We start from the raw sequence: 20,313 nt of genomic DNA, 5'->3' as shown, positions 1-20,313 counted from the left end.
TAACCACATTGATCACAGCCCCACAGAGGTTTTGCCTTCGTCTCAGACCCCTAAAAGCTATACATTCTTTTAAAGAATTAATAAGTTGAGTGTTTTCATTAAGTTGCATGTTATTATAATAGAAGTGCTTTCAGGGCCATGACTGTGGGATTAGCTCTGTGCAGAGGGGCTGGATCAGGACCTTGGGACTGTTGTTGGAACATCACAAACACTTAAGGACAAATTAGGCTTAAGAGAAGCCTATTTTGCAATACGTATAAAAAGTGTAACTGGGATTGACATATTTGTTCTGCTGTAAAGATCTGACACTGTCAGATGGCTAAAATGCATAAGGCAGTTACATAAATCTTACTAATGCTTTTGATGTGTTTATCTCCTGAGTTTTTTAGGACTTATAAGTGTATTTCAGGTTTACTGGTACTGAGAATGAATTCACTAGAGAATGCGTGTACTTATTTAAAGTTGTGTAAAAATATCATTCTATTCACTTGAGTGTATGAATGGTAAACAAAAATTTTGTCAAAAGACCATGGTAAATTTAGAGATTCAATACTTTAGAAATCCTACTGAAGAGTTGCCTGGAAAGTGTAGTGTATTTTTAAAAAAATGCTTGCTGGATAGTATTTCATATTAAAAGTGTTACTAACTAAATCTGTGCTATCAATGGAAAAAACAGATAAACTCTGCCATGCTTCCAAGTATATAAATAGTATTATTCAATACCTGAAGACAAATTATTTGCTCAAGACCTACCATTTGTTTTCTGAAAGAAGTGTGTATTTGTTTCTTGAGCAGACATCCTCCGTGCTGCTGAGGAACCCCTCGGAAAGCACAACACTTCAGAAGGGTCCTGAGGAAGGATATGACAAAGTTCTGCAAGATGTGACATCTGGTGGATGGCCTGCTCCCAGTGACCCAGGGCCCCTGTCAGGTACAGTGATGAGTTCGAGTTTATTGAGGTCTGTAACAAATTTCAGATGACTTGATTAAAATCATGAGTGTGCAGCCCCCTTTCTGTTGGCAGTTAACTTTTTTGTGCTGCACTAGACAGCACAGAAAGCTTAAGTCCTATTTGAATTTTGCTAATTGTCACTTGACAGCAATGAATTATTAAAAATTTGTTGTCCTCAAAATCTGAAAGAGAAATTTAGCAGGCCAGAGGTGTAGCATGTACTGTTACATTATACTCTCCTTCTGCTTTCCAGGATAGGTGTGTTTATTCATGTAGTGTTGTCCATCTGCATGTCTATTCTGTAATTAGCCACAAGTTTTTTAAAAAGTCATGAAAATCACGAGATTCACCTGAAATGTTTCTCAGTGCAAAAAAAAAAGGCATATTTTACTGCTTTTTTTTTTCATTTTCTACTTCTAACTTCTGACAAGAGCCAAGAACCTCATCTCTTAAGTCAAATAGTTGATTGCTCGCAACTTTCAAAAGTACCAGAAATTGCAAAAACAAATTAAAAATGGGTTTAGTAGAGTTCAGAGTGGTATTCTTTAGTAAGACTGGAACTATTAGGCAATCCTTGCCGTGGTAGCTGCAGTAAGCTGGCAATAGGAGTGTTCAGTTGGAAAAGAGGGTATAGGGTACAGACGTGTGCTACAGGAATGCTGCTTGGTCATCAGCACCCTAAGAACCAACCCCAGTTTCACTGTTCTCACTGTCCCTCAGGAGAGATAAGAGAGAGAATATCTTTTTGCAAATAAATATCTGCATTGACCTGACATTGAGAAACTGCTCGTTACAAATATGGGACAGTTTTGTTTGTTATTTTGTTTTCCTTATGGTTGTTTTGAAAGTGAATTAAAGGAAAGCATTATTCTTTACTTGTTTCTGGGATTGTTATCACTGATCACACGTTCTGCCCAGTTTCAGCTGTTTCTCCCAGTAACCCCCATAGACAGGCCTGTGGTCACCTCTCATCTCAATCTGAGAGGCTGAAAATGGTTTGAAATTAAAACCTGAAAGTTGAGGGGAAAAGCAGTGGAAAGATCAATGTTTTACAATTAAAATGAGATCTTACCATGCCTGTTTCTGCTATTTTGCTTTTATAAACTGCCATGAATATTCTGTTCAGAAGTGTATCTTGTGTATCTTTTGTGATTTTTCCCAAGTCCTTCCAGTAAATTTTCTCCCGTTACTTGTTGTGACTGAGCTTCTCAAGCAGGGGAAGGCTTGTTTGCTTGTTTTTATTTTGTTTTCTTCCTGAGCTGCTCTGTCTGGAATTTCAAAGCAAAGGAAACTTTTGTATATGTGTAAAGGGGTGAAACTTCTGCTGGCAAGGGTTGGAGTGTTTATTTCATATAGCTGTGGAAACTCCAGCAGAGACATAATTGTTAATAATGATGAGGATGCATCAATCTGCCAGTAATTTGACTGGGACATGAATAAACACATGGGCCCACTGACTGAAATGTCTGACCTGAGTTTTTATATCCAGGAATAAGTTGTTGATTTTCTCCCATGACAGTGTCAAAATACCTCCACCACGAATATGTATAACCTGTGTTTTTACACCACACTTTCCTTATTTTTTCCTGAACTAAATTCTGGTAAGTTGTCCTGTTCTCAATATAAACCCATTGGTCTATCTTCCCCCTTAGCCTCCAAGGATTTAGTCAGTGAGGGGGAAGTGTTTAAAAATAATTCCAGTTATGGTAGAACAGCCTGTATCCTTTCTATAGAGTAACTGACATCAGCCTTCTGAGTTCACAAAATGGTCAACAAAAGATCAGTAAAAACATCCAAGGATTCTGAAGGGTAAACATTTTTTTTCCTCTTTCCTTTAAAGGGAAAATGTGACTTTTTGAGCAGGAGTAGGTTTTCAGACTGTGGAAGCCTGAGTGACACACACCTCTTGTTAAAACTGGTATGATTTTGTATTCTGAACAACTACCAGACCTCTTACAAGCTTTGCCTCTGAGGATACACGTAGCTCTGTTGTAATACCAAGTTAATATCCATATTAAGGGTGCTGTGTATTAGTGGGAATAAAGAGAAAAAGAGAGATTTCTCTCGTTTTCTTTTTATCTGACTTAGTGATGCACATGCCCGTGTGCTGGCTCCTGGGTTGGGGCAAGGGTTGTATTTTGCTCATGTTAAAGCTGGGGGGTGTAAGGACATGCAACATGAGGCTGCAGGTGGAAAATTTCTTTAGCCCAGGGAATATGTGCCTCCAGGGAAGACTCAGTGACTGGCTGTGGCTACCCTATGCCTTTTCAGTGTGGGAGAGCATAAAGGAGGAGCCATGCAAGGCAAAAGTTGAAGAGAAGGTGGGGATGTAGGCAGGAATTGGTGTAACAGAGAGAGAGCTCTGTGGTTTTCTCCTGTCCTTGTACCAGGAGCCTGCTGAGGTGTCATTGCCAACCAGCCAGGAGACAGCAGTGGGCTGGGTGTAATTTAGGGTGTCCTGCTCAGAGTTACATTGCCCAGTTTTATCACTGAAGCTGGAGAGATTTTGAAGCAAGCACCTGTAGGCTTGAGGAGAGGGCAAGTGGCAGAGCAGAACATTTCCTTAGGCCCTGGCCTAGTGAACTCCAGAATTTCAAAGCAGAAACTGTGCAAGGGGCTTCCAAGATCATGGGCAAGGAGTCTGTGCTCAGCACTTCATGGCCAGGTCGTGGCAGCACCTGAGGCAAGGAGGACACCAAATGTTTGCAAACACCCACATTCTAAAACACTCACTTACTACAGTGCCCACACCAAGAGCTGGAAATGTAATAGCACTGCAGGTGTTTCTTGCCTTCATATTTTCCCCACTACGTTCGAGAAATGTTGAGAGTGGCTCTGGAGACTTTGAACATTTGAAATGAGTTATAAACACAGACTGCTCATAATGGTGATATTTTTAATATATGTACATACTATTGGAAACCTATCAGTTGTTTTTTCTCACTCTGTTATTTAAGAAAACCAGAATTGATGTCTGCTAGTTTCAATATTTCACACTTGCCATATTTCTTGGCTTACTTTTGAAAGACTGAATCTTGAAATAATGATTTCTTTTTTCAGTAGAAATTTCAATTTCTTTTTTCCTGGCACGTAAGATTAGACGGGGAAAATAACCCACGCCTTTTCCCTGATCACTGCCTGCATCCAGGCAGCCACACCAAATCTTCTGAACATTACGAGCGTATTATTGCCTTCTGTTGCACGCTAGGAGATTTTTCGGGCTGTAAAGGTCCTTTTCCTGCTCAGGAGAGAAACTGCAGCACCAGCGTTTGGCGTTTTCTTGGTGCTTTCACTTTGTGTGTGGAATGTAAGTTCCTTGGGAAGGCCCCGGAGAGCTCCGGCAGGAGCGCCTCGCTCCACGCTTTGCCCTGATGCTCAGCACAGCGATCCCCTCCTCTCCCCGGCCTCTCCCGGCGCTCGCTGTTTCTCTGATGCCCCCTTCTGCCCTCCTCGCCTCATATCATGGAAAAATCTTCCTTCAGGACTGCCCAGAGAGCGTGCAGCACAGGACATGGGGTTGGGTTTGAGCGCTGCTGGGGGTGTTCTGGGGAACGTGCCCGACTGCTGTTGTGTTGGCGAGTCAGGCGTTTGCCTTTTCTGCAAACAGGAACCGTGTGAATGCATGAGGAATACACTGAAGGAAGGAGGTGGGGATGATTTCATCCATTAGAGACCTTTGTGCAAGTGTGGACCAAAAAGCTCTAAAAAGTACATTTGGCTACTTTCAATTTTTAGTTGTGTGGTCACAGGTGCATTTTTAGGCAAAGTATCACATAAGAAAGTAGCTCCTCCTATGAAAAAAAATTAAGAGGATAGATTTGGAAAATTAGGACTGGTCTCTATGACTGCTGTTGCTCCCATAGTCCTTCCCTCTCCAAAAAACCCTTTAATGTGATAAAAGGGTGTTGGTACCCTTTTCACTTGGGAGCCTCTGTTTGCTGACCAGCCCCTGTGCCACACTTGTCCTTTGGCAGACAGTGAAAGAAGTGTCCAAGCTCCGGGATACATTTGTCTGTTCTTGCCAAAGAGATCCAGTTACAGAGGTGAGACAGTGACCCAGATGCAGGCTCTTTGCTGGTGCTGCCCCTGAGGGTTCAGTTCCAGTTGGTTGCATTTATGCAGCCTGCACTTTGCTAGGAAAGAGTGAAATCATCAATTGTCACAAGTCTAATTGGTTTGGACATGTGACCTCGGCACTGAAGAACTTAAGATCTAAAGGTCTGCTTGCCCTGAGAAACATGTTCAGGAATGGCTCTTCTGCCAGGAGTCCTTGTGTGGGTGCTAATTGCATGTGGCACACCAGGGACTCTTCTGGAAGCAGTGGAGAACAGCCATTCTGGGAAACATCTGTATAGAGACAAATCCTTATCCTTCAAGGCCTCTCCTTTCCAGGGAATTCCAGAGAGCTCCTTCTGCATAGAAAACTGAGAGTTACCAAAGAGGTGGATATTTCTGTAACACAGACTGCAAGTCCAAAGTGTGCAGGTGCTTGAGGATTCAAAAATACCTCAGAAACTCTGTAGAAAACTTTGTCATTTCAAAATATGAATGAGAGGATAAAGCCTGCTTTGATTTAGTGTGAAAAGGGAGGAGGGGAACAATGACACAGGGATAGAACACAAAACATTCCTCAATTTTAGGAAAAAAGGTGTCTGTAGCAGTGTTTCTGGATTTCTTCAAGTGCAATATAAAGGTTAGATCACTGTTCCCCACATCAGCTGCAATAATACAGAACCACTGTGGAAGAAGGTTTCAGTCACTGCATTATCTTCATTTTTACAATAATAAATGCAGCTACCACTTAGCATGGAGTGATCTCTCTCCTAGGTCAAACTCTTCTGTTTGTGTTTCAATGACAGCTTGACATAAAATGACTTAATGACTAAAATGAAAAATGGTACAATATTTCAATCCTCATGTCAGGAACAATTTAGGAATTAAAAAGCATAACATAGAATTAATGTATCTTTCAAAAATTCATTAAAATAACCCTCTTTGGTTCAGTTAGCATTGACATTTCGAACTGACCTCAGGTTTTAACAAAACAGTGTGTGTTTTTTAAGGAAAAAAATACCGAGCTAATGTAAGTAAAGCCTTTGTATCTTAAGTTTTCTCCTCTGTCCTGATAGAGCTGTCCCTCAGACTCACACTCCTGCTTCTCCTCGTAAACAGCAAACGGTGTGAACTGGCAGAGCAAGTGCCTTCCCATCACCTTGAGCTCAGGAGATGTTGACACACAGCAGTGGCAAAGAGGAAGGTGCAAACAGATGAAAATCCCAGCTGAATGAGTGGGGTTTTAATCTTCTTGCACCTGTTTCCAGGAGGGAGTGTGACAGTGATAGGGTGCAGAAAGGAATGTTACAACCTGAGCAGGAGGATGTGGGTGGTGGCACAAGTCCCAAGGCAGGAGCAGGATGGGGGAGGATGAAGCAGCAGCTTGCATCATATTTCAGACCTTGAATTTGGAAGGACCGTGATATATCGAAGACAAATATGTAAAAAAGACAAACAATTTAAGACCAGTGTTTAGGTATGGTGTTTACCAGGGAAAGAGAGCTATTTACCAGCGTGATCTGAATGCAGCAACTTTTGAAATAATTTGATTTCCAAAAGTAATTACTCTGAGACTATAATACTGACTGTTGCATGGATCTCATGCACAGCGGAGTGTGATCTTATCTCCAAAGCCAATTGCCTAGACAGAGTGGGGATCTAAATGGTTTGAAGTAAGATATTGAAAATAAAAATTGTCCCAAGTAGGATTTGCTGTTAGATTGGAAGATAGTGCAGCCTCTGCACAGGGCTCTGCCATGGAGGTGCTGATACCCTTCTGGGGAGAGGGGAGAGTGCACGGAAGGAGTTGCTGGAAGCTTTTTCAACACCACTTTATTCATCTCCAGTAACAGATCCCTGATGTCCTCACAGTTAGTGAGCCTGAGCCCAAGCTTTGGAAGAGCCTGGTTGGAGGCCAGGAAGGTCCCCTGGTTCTCCAGCTCTTTGTTCCTCAGTGGTTTTTTTCATTACATTGATAGAATTGAAAAAAAAAGTGGCTAAAATATTGTTTTCTGCAATGTTTCTGGAATTTTGCACACCTGCCCCTTTCCAGCACATCACTGGATCCTGTGCCAGGTGCTCCAGTGCCAGTGATGGGGACTCCAAGGCAGGGCAGGTCCTGCTTGGTTCCAGTCCAGTTGCATTCACAGTCCTTTGAAACAATGCTGACCAGGGATGAATTTCAAATGGTGTTTAAAATCCCGTGTTATTGCTATAAATCCTTGGGTTTTTTCCCTTTTGCTCTCTTTTGGGTGGACTCCTAGCAAGTTTGACAGGAGCACAGGACATTTTTGATATATGGCATCAGGTCTGTTAGTTCAGAAACCCCACACAGAAGCTTGTTTTTCGAAAGAGAGAAAATAAGATTAAACAGGACAGGGAATGCTGTTATGAAGGAATGAAAATATTTTCATTACCAGAGTATTTGTATGTCAACAGCTGATAGGGAATGATGTGAGACATTCCCAGAAGGACTCCCAAAGATTTTTTCCGTGTGTAATAGACCAATTAGCAGAGCCCAGATTAAATGAGCAATGTCACATTGCTTCTTGCATTAAAAAAGTGTGACATTCAGTCTCTTTATCTACTAAATATTTGCATTTTTTATCCTTGGGACTTTAGCTATACTCTTTTCAACAGGTCTAAGTTCCCAAGTAACAGGGGGAAATGTTAGCCTGTCCAACATAACTTTAAGACATATAGATAGATTTCTATTATGTAGTATATATTTGTAAAGATTTATTGATGAGAAGCTCTGTACACTCTCAGAACACGTACACATGTGAAAAAGAGAGGGATATTAAACTCTGCTAAGCCAGAACTTGTAATACTTTTAAGCTGACTTCATGAGTTAATAAAGGAGGAAATGAGCAAATTCAGTTTCAGACTCAGCTGCCCAGCTCTCCTGGAGCAGCCCTTGGACTGACTCAAAAGCAATTGTTTGATTTTCAGTTGGTTTTCAGTCTTAATGTGGTTTTGAGAAATTTTAGTCTTTCCCTAGAGAAAACAAGTGAATGATTAAATAAAAAATTAGCGCTGTTTGATAAAAAAAAAATTATTTGCAGGATTGCTTTATTTTCTTAACAGCTTTCAGCTCCCACTGCAGGAGGGTTTGAGTTTTGGTGACAGGGCACTTTATGGTTTTATGAATTAATGTTGATTTGAAGTGGGTAGAAGAAAAATTGCAATAGACTTAAAGAGCATTAACACTTAATTGAATTTAGTGTTTGGATATCTTTTTTATTTCCATATCTCTGAAAATTTGCACAAGTTAAATATCAGTTAATGATTGATCTTTCTCAGATAACAAATAATTGTAGCAGATTATAATTCAGAATCAGGTGGCTCCTTTAGAGGTACTGAGATCTGCATGTCATGTCAGTTATGTGTGTTTACTGAGAAAAGGTAGAAGCAGTGGAATGTTGTTCCATTTTATGTTAGCATTTAAAGGACTTGCATTTCACAAGGTAGCCTTACTCATTCAGTTCTTTACTCTGCGTTCATCCAGTGATGTTTTTACCTCATCTTTATCCTCTTCCTAAAATCTGTTTTTTTTGCTAATTGCTATTTCTAAATATGGAGCAAAAGACCCCTGTTTCTCAGGTCAGAGGAACACTTGAGAGAAGAACAGTTAATTCCACTGGCAATATTTATTAATAACACTGCAATAAGCTCCAGAGTAGGCTCAGAATCCATGTACTGTATGTACATGTTCCTACATTTACATATTGTCACTCTTCCCCCGAAAAAGCTTCCAATATTGCCTGAGGTGGGCGTTTCAGAAGGACCTAAGTAACTTTTCCTTCTTCACACAGGCTCCAGGACACTTTCTTTTAGAGATATCCAAGAGATGCTTTAGGACTAAATATAAATTGTTCTTCTAATGCTTTTTCAGATTTTCTTCTGCGATTCGTAGGTTTCTTCTCCTTTGTTAGTCCCAAATTTAATGATTCAAGATGACCCCATTTCTGGGAGCTGAATTCTGGTTTGTTATACCAACAGCTCTGAGATTAGGGGGGTGATGGGGACCTGCCTTCTTTGTAAAAAAGTCCTAAAACGGGGATGCCAAAAGGGAAGCTTGAATTGTGTCAGAAAACACCGGTTTTCTCAATTTTCATCTTGTCTGTGGCTACCTTAGTTTTTTACAGCATTTGTCGCCTCTTAGCACCTATTTGGAAGTGCAAATTTCAGTGCAAGTGTGTGTTCTCTATTTGTTGTGTGTGTATGTAAATGGGTTCGGGAGAAACCATTTCTCTTCCGCTGCTCTTAAAATATTTTTTTCTGTTATTTACGGAGGGCACCTCTCTAGATCAAAGCTGAAATAATACAAATACCAGTGTTATTCCTCCCCCCTTCCTTCCCCACTCAAAAGACCCCAGAACGTTGGGGTCCTTCCGTGGAAATGAGTACAGCCTCCTGTAGGAGAAAAGGAGCAGGCCCGGCACAGGTGTCGAGTTAAATGGGCTGCTGCTTTCCCTGCAGGGTGATGAGTGTGAAAATAAAGTTAAAACAGTATCTGATGTTGATTCTCTAATAGTCAAGTTTGACATAGGCTATTCCCACCCCCGTGTATTGCTGGGGTCACTTGGAAGAGGAGAGACTGCAGGGATTACACTGAGGGTGGGGATCCACAAACAAGAATGCAATGAATAACTTGACAAAATCGTGCAGCTCTCTACCCCTTGCAAAGAAGCCTTCACCTCTTGCTGGAGTTTTTTGGCATCTAGGAGAGCTTATCTTCGAGTAACATGTAGAGTGTAAGGTGAATTGCAAAAGAGGAATGCAGACAGCTTCTCCTATCAGCACATTGTTTTGGTTAAGACTCCACTGGAGTTTTGTAAAAATGCGATTGGGGGAAGGGAAACAGGACAAAGTCAGCGTGTCCTCTGGGTTTGCTTAGTTAGTCAAATAAGTTTATTGGGAAATTAACACTTCTAGGGTTGGAAAAGAATTGCTCTGCTATTTTATTTTACATGGGACTTCCAATACTGTATCCAGCTGTCTGAAAAACAACCAGGCAGAAAAATAAGCTCTTACACCTCTGGCAGTAAATGCAAAGGTGGGGGGCCAGGACCCTGCATCCTCAGCAGTGCTATGGCAGGTTTACCTGGAGAAAAGAATATTTTTTGGCCAGACTTGTTGTGAGTGCCTGTGGCTCTTGCAGCACTCTGGATGTTGGCACGAGCAAAATTCTCAGCAAATCACCTTTTCTATGAAATTTTTTGTTCTGTTTCAGAGTTATCTGATAACTTCTGCCAATATTAATTGGGGTTTTGTGACATATGTAAGTTCATCATTGTAAGAACTGCCTGCCTGCAGGGTGAGGTGTCCTGCACTTCCTCATGACTAGATCAGTGTGACTCTTACAGGATCCTTGATGCAAAGAGCCTCCTGGAAAATTCAGATTTATTTTTCAGTAGTTGATTAAAATGTGCTCCTGCATTTTCTACCTTATTTTTGCAGAGAATTAAGAAAAAAAAAAAAGTCATGAGTCTGCTTGATGTGTTGGTTTTACATGAAATGTTTCACAGTCCCAGCACTGAGAATCACTGGGCTTTGTGGACTTTATCCCTTGCACTGGAGACACTGTCTCTCTCTTCCCACCTGGGTGGTGGTGGATGGTGCTGGTCTCTGCCCAGAATAGCTCTTAATCTTTCTTCTACCAGGCTTGCCACTATACCATCTAGTTCCCTTCTTCCTTGCTCCTGTCATTTCCCTCTTCTGGGATATTTCTTAACCATATTTCTTAGCTACACAGGAGTTTCAGTGGTTTCTGGCTGTTTCCTGCACTGTTTTTACACACTTAGTGGCCTTTACATTCTGTGGGTTTGCAGTTTATCCTGGGAGAAGTAGGACCATATTACATTTCTCAGGTAACTGAAGCATGGGAAGTAAAGCCTCTAATTTCGGTATAACTTAAAGATGGTTTAAAACATAGGGTATTGGTTTGGTGATAAATCTCACCCGTGCCTTGTGGGTTCCAGAGTCCCATCCAGTCAGCTGGGGAGCTCACAGTGCTCTGTGTACTCACCTAAGAAGGGAGTGCATTGGGAGAGGTATGTGCCGATTCTTTTTTTTTTTCCTTTTATTTTTACTAATTTAAATGTTAAACAAGCAAAATAGCAAATGCTGGGGAACAGGGACTGTAGATATTTGCACTGGATCTCTGGTGTAGAGATTAATGAATACTTGTGAATGCCTGAATAAGGGGTGCTGTGATGAAATATGCTCTTGCTTCCTTGGAAATATCCCAGCCAGGCTCTGTCCTTCCTCCGTGGAGTCCCCTGCCCTGGTCTTTCTGACCGTCCCAGGGAGGAGAGCACTGAAACAGGCTCACAATGAAATGGGAGATCATCTGCTGTGGTCCAGTGCCTTTAATGAAACTATTCGAATGAGTAAGGGATAGTGTGTGGGTATGAGTCACCCTGGAACTACATGTTCTCTCCACGGGCAACCTTCGGGAGGAGGGGGCGGGCAACATCTGCAAGGATTCTGGGGAGAAGGTCACTGCAGGCAAACTGTGTTATTTGAGCACTGCTGAAAAGCCAGAGAGGGAAACTCTCGGCTCCACGGGCTGGCAGTTGCTGAGCTGTATTTGGACAGGTATACAGATGATTATATCTCAGTAATACCAAGGAGCATTACAGTCCTTAACAAGACAAGATTTGCAAATTCCTTGTCAGCAAATGCCTTTAGGAAGCGTACAGCAGGAAATAAAGAAAGGAGTCCCTGTCTCAGAACCCACAGCCATTTCTATGTTGCCTGAAGACCTTTCTTTTACCCTGTGCAGTTGAGAAACATTTCCTGAGTGCAAATGGTGCTCTGGGACTAATGCACTTGTGTTAGTCCATAGCTGCAGGAACACGGATTTCACTATGGCACGTTGTAGGAGTACATTTAACATACAGGTTGTGTCCATAGCTGTGAAATTCAGGGAGTTACAGAAGCTACACATTTAAGTAAATATTTAAAAAGCTTATAAATACTACGAATTTCATAAATGTATTATGCCTGTATTAAATCTGGATTAGACAAAAGTGAAATGATCAGAAATTAAGAAGCTATTTCCTAGTGGCTGATTTTAATATCATTCCAGACATACAAATACATAACTCCCTCCTGTCCCATCATGTATTTTTTCCTGAAAATATATTGTGTGCAAGATGAACATTTATTTATTTTTATTTATTGTAAGCAAAGTAAATCTTTACAGCTTACCAAAGAACACTTTAAAAAAGCAAATGTTCAACAGAGGGAACTTTTCACTGAAGCAAGGTTTGATTACTCGTTTGCCCTCTGATTGTTCAGAGTTTGATTCTGCACATACTGGAGTAACTCCCATGAAAATCTCTTTGGTGGAACATGTCCCTGTGGAAATCCCTCATGCTGGATTTGGTTCCTTGAGTTGTTTCTTTTTTTTTTTTTTTCATATTTTTTAGGATCTTAAATTGATTTTTATTTTACAGATGAAAATTAAGAGAAGTTTCAGTGTGTGCCTCTATATTCAGAGGGAATCAGTAAGGTTTCACTTCCCTTTTGCTGGAGCTGTTAGCCAAAAAGGAAGATACCTCTAGTGTTTCACTCTAAAAAAAAATAAAAATAAAGTGTCTATTCAGCCCTGGTTTAAGCTATCTAATAGGGAGCTGTAATTTATCATTAAAAGTCTTCAAATTGAACTTCAGCTCTTCACAACTGACTAATCTTGGAGTGTCTCTATCCATGGCTGAATCATCTTCCTTGATGTCAGTAATCAACACCAAATAATTTGAGGGAGTTAAGTAGCAGAAGAAAAGCTCTGGGACCAGCAATAACTTTGTTCAAACTTTCTCTAATTTTCCCAGTTTTGTGTCCCTAGTTTTGCCCTTTCTTTCATGTTAAAGGGTCACATTATATGAAGCTTGTCTCTTTTTTTATAAGGGGCAAATGGGAGTTCTGTGTAGGGAAGAATAAGAGTATACCATCCCAGTTTGCTTCCTGTTGGCAAACTCTCATAATCCCCTGACTGGTAGTCGTCCTGCTCCAGAAGGCTGCCCTCTTTCCAGGAACTGAAATAAAAGCCTTACAAGTACCACATTTTGCAAAATAGCTTCAGGGGTTTTTGTTCCCTGTTGTTACAATGGCAAAAGCGAGAACTTAATTTCCAGCACTTCCAAATCGGTCACATTTTTTCACATCCTTCTTCGGCAGCCCCGGGTCAGCCCGTTGTGCCCACTGCCTTCTGGGGGCACCCACGTTACACCTGCCCATGTCCCTGGCTCCTCTGTGGCCAGCGATGGTGTTGCAGCTCAGTCCCAGAGAATTCCAGCCATCCCAGGTTCATGTGCAGGGGCTGATATGTAGCAGCAAAGGCCCCAGGGGAACAGTCCACATCATCTGAATGCTGACTGAGCTGCTTTTCAAATCAAGAGATTCATTTCTTATGAAGGTTCCCAGGTAGCCTGGAGAGAACAAACACAGAGAACAATGAAAAGTCATAATGCATGTGAAAATGTAGACAGTCTAAAAAAGGTACATTGGATCAGCACAACAGTGCAATTCCTTCTAATTTAACCACTTTGACAGGGGGAAATGTTCTAAAATACTGAAGATTTAGCCGTGCTGTTCATATCAAATAAACACAGCATCCCTCTTGCAAATCTCCTTTCTTCCTCATCTTGTGAATAACCTGAGTTAGAACAGCTGGATAGGGAACAGCTCTGTCTTACAGATGCTGCAATTCAGATTATATTTTATTAAGCTGAAATGAGAGACATAGTAAACTCTCCCAGGGAGTTCAGAAGTTTCCACCCTTCTAGTAATTGCATACTGTACAGGAAATGGAGGTTAAAAAAAATTACAAAAAGTCATTCAGGGTATCTCTATTAGAGTCATTGCCTTGAAATAAGTTCTCATCTCAGAAATCCTCTGAAAGAAAGAATCAGGGAAGCCTTTTGGTAGCTTTTGGTATTTGTCAATAAAAAGAGCAGAGGAAAGTGTCTTGGGCTCTCTCTAGAGTAGCCTCTGTGAGCCTCCCAGCCCTGTGCAGACACTGCATTGCACATCTGTATTTAAAACTGAACTCTGAAGACCTGTGCCTGCTCAAGTACCTGCACAGATGCCTTGCTTCCTACTCTTGTCACAAGTGCTTTCCCCTAAAGACACCATCCTATAAAACGTGTGATATTTGCTATTCCTGCAAAGTGGAGCTGCAAGTATTTCACACTGCTAACCCTACATGCAAGCAGACGAGCATTATCAGTGTGCTGCTTTCATCTCACCAGAGTGATGCAAGATAAAAACTCAAGACTCGCCTGAAACTGGAGCTCCAGGTTGCTCTTAAACACACAGATCTCTCTCTCTGTGGGAGTACAGCTGTGGGACACTCCAGTCCAGCCACCTGGACTCCAACTGCATCTTAAAGGGAGAGCAATGTTTCCCCTCCTTTTTCTCCTTTCCCCTCACAACTACTATTCTAAAAAAAGAGAAAAAACCCAAACTCAACAGTGTGCTGTTGGCTCTTGAGAATAAGGTTGTTTTGGCAGTTGCAAGTCATGACAGTCACTATAAAAGGGAAGCTTTATACTCAGTGTATGCTTTGTGTGGTAATTCTCAAAAAACTTGGAGTACTTGGAGTGTTTCATCCATTCTGGTGCCAAAATGATCAGTTTTCTCTCTTGAGTGGAGAAAGAGAGAGGATTATCTGGGAAGCTGAACACTTAATTTTTTGTTTTCTTCAGTGTCTGAGTCATTAACAGGTGTATGGTGAGGACCAGAAGGTCCTGTACCATGTTCTCATTTCTTCTAACTGCCTATAATCCACTACAAATTGACCATTAACTTCATGTACTTTAAAAGAGGTGTTGTGTATCCCTCAAAACCAAGGAAACTTATAGATAAGATGCTTTAAATATAGGCTTCACTTAGCCTGTCCAAATTCCAAATTCCTAAAGCTAAGGCTCCCCAAGGTCTGATAGACAGTTTTTACCTGCTGGATTAGAGTGAAATCACTTCATGGTCCTGTATGAAACTGAGGTCTTTTTGTATCAGGGTTCCTGGACTTCTTTATGGTACTTCACAATCTGCCAGTGAAAAAAGGATTTGTGGATGTTCATGGATTTTATTTGGTCTATTTTCCAGAATAAACACGAGAGTGACTGTATTCCACTAAAATAGCCATATTTGAGTTTAAATCATTACAAATGCAAAAGTCTTGGGGGGGGGGGAAATCTGTAAACTGTGACATTAGCCTGATTGTCCTTCCTTTGAGGCTCCAATAGAATAGTAAACAAGTTACACTAAAAATCATTGTACTATGCAAAACACTTCTTTTACCTCTGCCTTTGTGGCGTACCAGCCAAAATAGTCCATGATAGCAGCTCTTAGGAAAACTGAACAATGCTTAATACATAAATCAAGCAACACAGAGTACTGGTGGGACTATATTATTATAAAAAGTACAGCTATGTCAGCTCTTGCAAGATTAGAGACTAGTAGGATGTTCAGGAAAACTTAATTTATACAGGACTTGTGTAGATTTCAGATGAACGTCCTGTAATGTCCTTAAATTGACGTGAATCTCTGATTTACCACTCTGACAGTAATATTAATGTGCATCAATAATTATGAGACTAATTATCAATGCTTGTTCTACTTTCTTCCTGGAAATGTGTGTACAGTTAACGATGGTGTCACTGGCTTCGTCTAGGGAGAATTTGATTCTGTATGCGTGGTAACACAAGTAATCAGCAAATTTGCATTCATTAAGTTTTAGTAAAAATTACATTTGGAGTTTGGCTGTATGACAGAACATGTCAAATCAGGAGACACAACAGGTAACCACCTCGAATACACGTGGCTGTCCAAGCTACAAAAATGGGCAATACAGAAATAAACAGGTTCTGTCCTAATCAATGCAAATCTATGCACACTGAAAGCAAAAAGGAAGGTGTCTGAAAGGCACTGGATTCACTTGCTTTATATCATTGGATCTGAAGAGATTGTGAAGGTGTAAAATCAAGTTATATAAAAGGTGATGTAAGAAATGCTCAGGTTTGTAATTTTATGCTTCAAGAAAACTATTGTGCACTTCTATCTGCACACTGGGAGCGAGATGCATAAGAAATAAAAATCCTACATCGCGTGCACTGTATTTCCATCTTTACTTTTAACAAATTTTAAATTATAGGGAATTATTAGACAAAAAAATGTAGCCTGTGATTTTACTTAGTTTATCAGAATTTGTTCTTTCCTTGCTGCTTTTTCAGGTGTAAATATTCAGCAAACAATAAAGAGGCATTAAATTTATATTACTGCTTCAGTGAAGGCTTTTTGTCAGTAAGTATTAACTGGCTCATTTAAGTACTTGGAGTTTTTACCCTTCTTTGACATGCAGCCAAGAACCAAATTCCCTGGCTCTTCTGTCCCCTCTGAGTGCTAGAAAGGGCTAACAGCATATTAAGTTGAAATCAACTCACAGATATTGCAAGGACAGACCATTCAGTCACATATCTGATAAATTCTGCATCTGTGTAATGAATCTGATGGAGACAAACAAGGTCGTAGGGGGAGGGATTAAGATCATTTCTTGCAATGATATCTCTCATGTACTAAAAGGCACATAACAAAAGTAGAAACACAAAACGTTGTGGGCTGGGACCTTTTGATTCTCATGTCAACCAGATGTTTGCTGGCCCTGTCCCGACCGAATGTATCAGTTTGGCATGTGTGGAGGAGAGGAAATCGTTGACATCAGTGAAAACGTTGCCTGTAGTGGTCTGCTCACTATCTCTTCCATCTGAGGCTGCTTATGGTTCATTCTGAGAGCTGGACCTGGAACAGGCCCAAGCTGTGTGAGGAGTTGTCCTTTTCTTCCTCCCAGGCCAGCAGAAGATTACAGGCAGTGTAGACCATGACCCTTAGATCATGGCCCTTAGATATTCCCTTGTCCCTCACGTTCACACAGGATGCTCGTGCTGACAGATGATTTACAAGACAGAGGGTGTTGCAGGCAGAGGATGAGCAGTGACTGAGTTCAGTGCCGAGCAGGAAGTCCACAGGGCTGCACAGTACTTCGGGCAGGGACACCAGGAATGTTTCCTCCACTGGGCCAAGGCATGCAGAGCTGTCACTGAAGTTGGTTGCGGTGGTATCTGCCAGACTTAAGTGGATGTCACCAGATTCCAGAGTGTCTTCACCTCTCAAAATTTCCATATGTTCCTGGGAGAAGACTGGTTACCCTGCACAGACTGACTGGAGATGTAGGTGCAGCGTGGTATCCAACCCTTTGGGCCACTGTCACCCTTGGAGACATTCTTTCCACTGTGAGAGCTTTAGGAGCAGAGAAGAGACCTTTCTGACAGCCAGGCAGCACAGAGAAATCCACTGGTGCTACGTTCAGAAAGACTGTGAGCTGTGCTTGAAGACAAGGGACAGATTAGTGCATGATTCCTGGGGAAGGGCAGACATTTGGTTGGACGAGGAGATCAGAAATAACAATGGTGCAGAGGGTTAGGCTGGCTGTGCAAGGCAAGCTATGCTGCAGTATGTACAGAAATGTTGAGATCAAAGAAGGGAATAACAAAAGAGAAAACTGAATTTAGAAACTACTGAATTCTTAGCATCCTAGTCTAAAACCAGGAGTAGCTGGACAAATAGACTGACAAGTGCTGCTCAGTTTTGTTTGCTTCATATAATATCCTCCTCAATGGTGTCTTTTTTCTGCCTGAAAAGTCTTAGTCTATTTTGTGATTTTGTTTGTGAAAGGTGCTCCATCCCTTTGGTTGGTTTCTCTGCCTTTGACTGTGCCTGCCCCAGCTTGTCCTGTCCGAGATGGGGCCAGGCATGTATTATCTTCAGTATCTGAGTGACCCAGAGGTGTATATAGTGACACAGGTAGTTTTTTATTATGTTCCTTACTCTTCATAAAATCCTACCTATTTTGTCAGTTGCTGGTCCCTGAGCTGGTATTTTTTTATAGAACCTTTTATTGCAAAATACCTCTATTGCACAGTAATAACCAGAGTCCATCACTGCATGTATGAAATTAGGACTTTTTTTTTTACTTCACACTTCACGTCACACTTATAAGAACTTGAGTTTCATATGCCATTTTATGACAGATTATAATATTGTAATGTAATTTTCTGTGGCTGCCTTTAGTTTTCACTACACTGAAAACAACATATGATCAGGAAACCTCATCTCTCCACTTTCTTTCTAAGACACTGATGAATAATTAGACATCACAAGCTCTAGTGTAGATTTTTGTGGAACTCCATAGTTTCCTGTGGAAAAGTACTCCTACTTAATTTTTTAAGAAGCTATTTATGAATGTGAAGAGCTACTGTTTTTTGACCTACCCTTTTTTTATCCCACTCGGGCTTAGAGCTCAGAGGGAGAAAAATGTGTCATGAGCTCTTTGGGGTTGCAAGTAAGGTATATGAGTAAGATACTTTTATCTGCGTTTGCTGACTCCTGAAACCAGATTCTGGAGATACAACCCCTTCTCAAAGGCATTTATCTGTACATCTCATTGCCCACGTGTCTCATGGTTCCACTCTTTAGTATTCTTTAGTATCATTTCCAATGATATCTATGAATAGTTTGTGGATCTGCCTCTCCACTCTCCAGAATCCTTTACACTGGGTATTATCTTTGCTGATTTCCAGTCCTTGGGAGATAAATTAACCCCTGCAGCTTCACCTTGACATTGGTTAGAGCTTGTATTTCTCTCATACCTTCTTCTGTTCTACTGATTCTCTCTCAAGCTCAGGCAGGCAGGCAGGTCTGGCACTCATGATGTACCTGCTGTGGAAGGTTGTGTCACACGAGCATCCTTCACGCTGCAAGTGCTGTATAAGGATTCATTTCTGCATGTGTCACCTCTTTGAAGGAGCCTTTCACATTTGCATCATTGTTTGGTCTTCTGCAGACTTTTTGCTCCTGGTGCATTTGAAGGAGGAGTGATTTTATTCTTTATGCCTGTAATATGTTGTTCTTTAAAGTCTTGTAGGCCTGCATTAATATAGTTTTAACTTTAACTTGCTTGAGTTCTTTTTTCTTCATTTGTTCTCAACTTTATCATCTCACAGTAAGTCTGTATTTCTGATATTCTGACAACCCATCAGCCATTCCAATCTCTTTGGTCTTCCTCGAGTCTTTTTTGATAGATGTGCATTTTCTGTCCCATTGACATGATGTATCTAAATATTCCTGTAGTCTTCACATACAAGAATTTCTGGTTTACCCTTTGATTTTAATTTTCCTTTAACAAGCTTCATACTCTGTACTTGAAGAGTACAGCAGTGTGGTTTGAGTGTTAGTATTCTTGGTAGGAACATATTGAACCAGGTGCTGTTGATGGCTGGGGAACAAGTAAAGAATTGTTTCTCCTCTTGTGCATTTTCCGACCAACTGCTTCATTAATCTTTTTTTAGAGGGATGTTTTATTTCTTTTTAATATAATTCTAGTTACAGGAAAACTTGGAAATGTAACTAGATTTTTAAGGTGATGTTCAACAAGGGTCCTGGGTGAGGTTCAACAAGAAACTGGGTGAGAAAATTGTCTTAGACATTTATTTTTTTAATTTTTTTTTTTTTTTGGGAAAAAAAAATCTTGAAATGGATTTCTCTAAAGCCTACCCAAATGATCTCATGTGAAACAAAATTATTCACTCTCATTTCAAGCAATTGTTTCTTTAAGATAAAATTGAAGGTAGTCTTAATATGAAATCACAATTGGAATACAAACCTTTTATTAAAAATGCATCAGATGTATTATTTTGCTTCGATTCTGTATGCGCTTTTGGTAAGAAAATTAAGTGAAATACTCCCGGTGTCACTCTGAGCTTCAGGTCACCCAAATACCAGGTGGCTCCAGCAGGGCCCATGTGGGGCAGGTCCTGTCCTGCTGAGGGGAGAGGGTGGCTCTTGGCCCGTGGGGGAGCTGACCATTGCAGGGACTTGTTTTCCAAAGCCAGTTCCCTTTCTTAAAATTCGTTAAGCTATAACCTTAATTATAACCTACAATGTTTGAGCTATAACCTATGCTTCCTTTATTTGCACAGTGATACTTTTTCTGAGTGAAACTAAGATAATATAATTAATGTAGATCACTTGGGTTTAGATTCTTCTCTTCACGTTTTTTATTTCCTGAGGCTCCCCGGTCACGTTCTCCAGTTCCTGACTGGATTGGTTCTCTGCTTGTTTGAAGTTGGGCAGGTGGCTCCTCTTCTTTTGCTGGTGTTGGAGGAGAGAGGTTGATTAGGACTTTGTTCACCTATCACCTTTTGAAAATAGCATGAGAGAAATATGTTGAGTGAGCATAATAT

General features: G+C 40.8%; 1 long non-coding RNA gene across 1 annotated transcript in view; it reads left to right on the top strand.

The window, feature by feature from the left end:
• The first annotated feature begins 819 nt into the window (after window positions 1-819).
• LOC108502537 overlaps window positions 820-20,313 on the top strand; it is a 78,072-nt gene continuing 58,578 nt past the window's right edge. Inside the window, exon 1 of the long non-coding RNA XR_001876511.1 lies at window positions 820-931. This is a non-coding gene — a long non-coding RNA (uncharacterized LOC108502537). The remainder of the gene's footprint in view (window positions 932-20,313) is intronic.

The sequence above is a fragment of the Lepidothrix coronata genome, unplaced genomic scaffold, assembly GCF_001604755.1.
Source record: "Lepidothrix coronata isolate B3197 unplaced genomic scaffold, Lepidothrix_coronata-1.0 Scaffold120, whole genome shotgun sequence".
Lineage (NCBI taxonomy): Eukaryota > Metazoa > Chordata > Aves > Passeriformes > Pipridae > Lepidothrix > Lepidothrix coronata.
The sequence above is the reverse complement of the archived record's forward strand: the minus strand, read 5'-3'. Positions and strand labels throughout refer to the sequence as shown.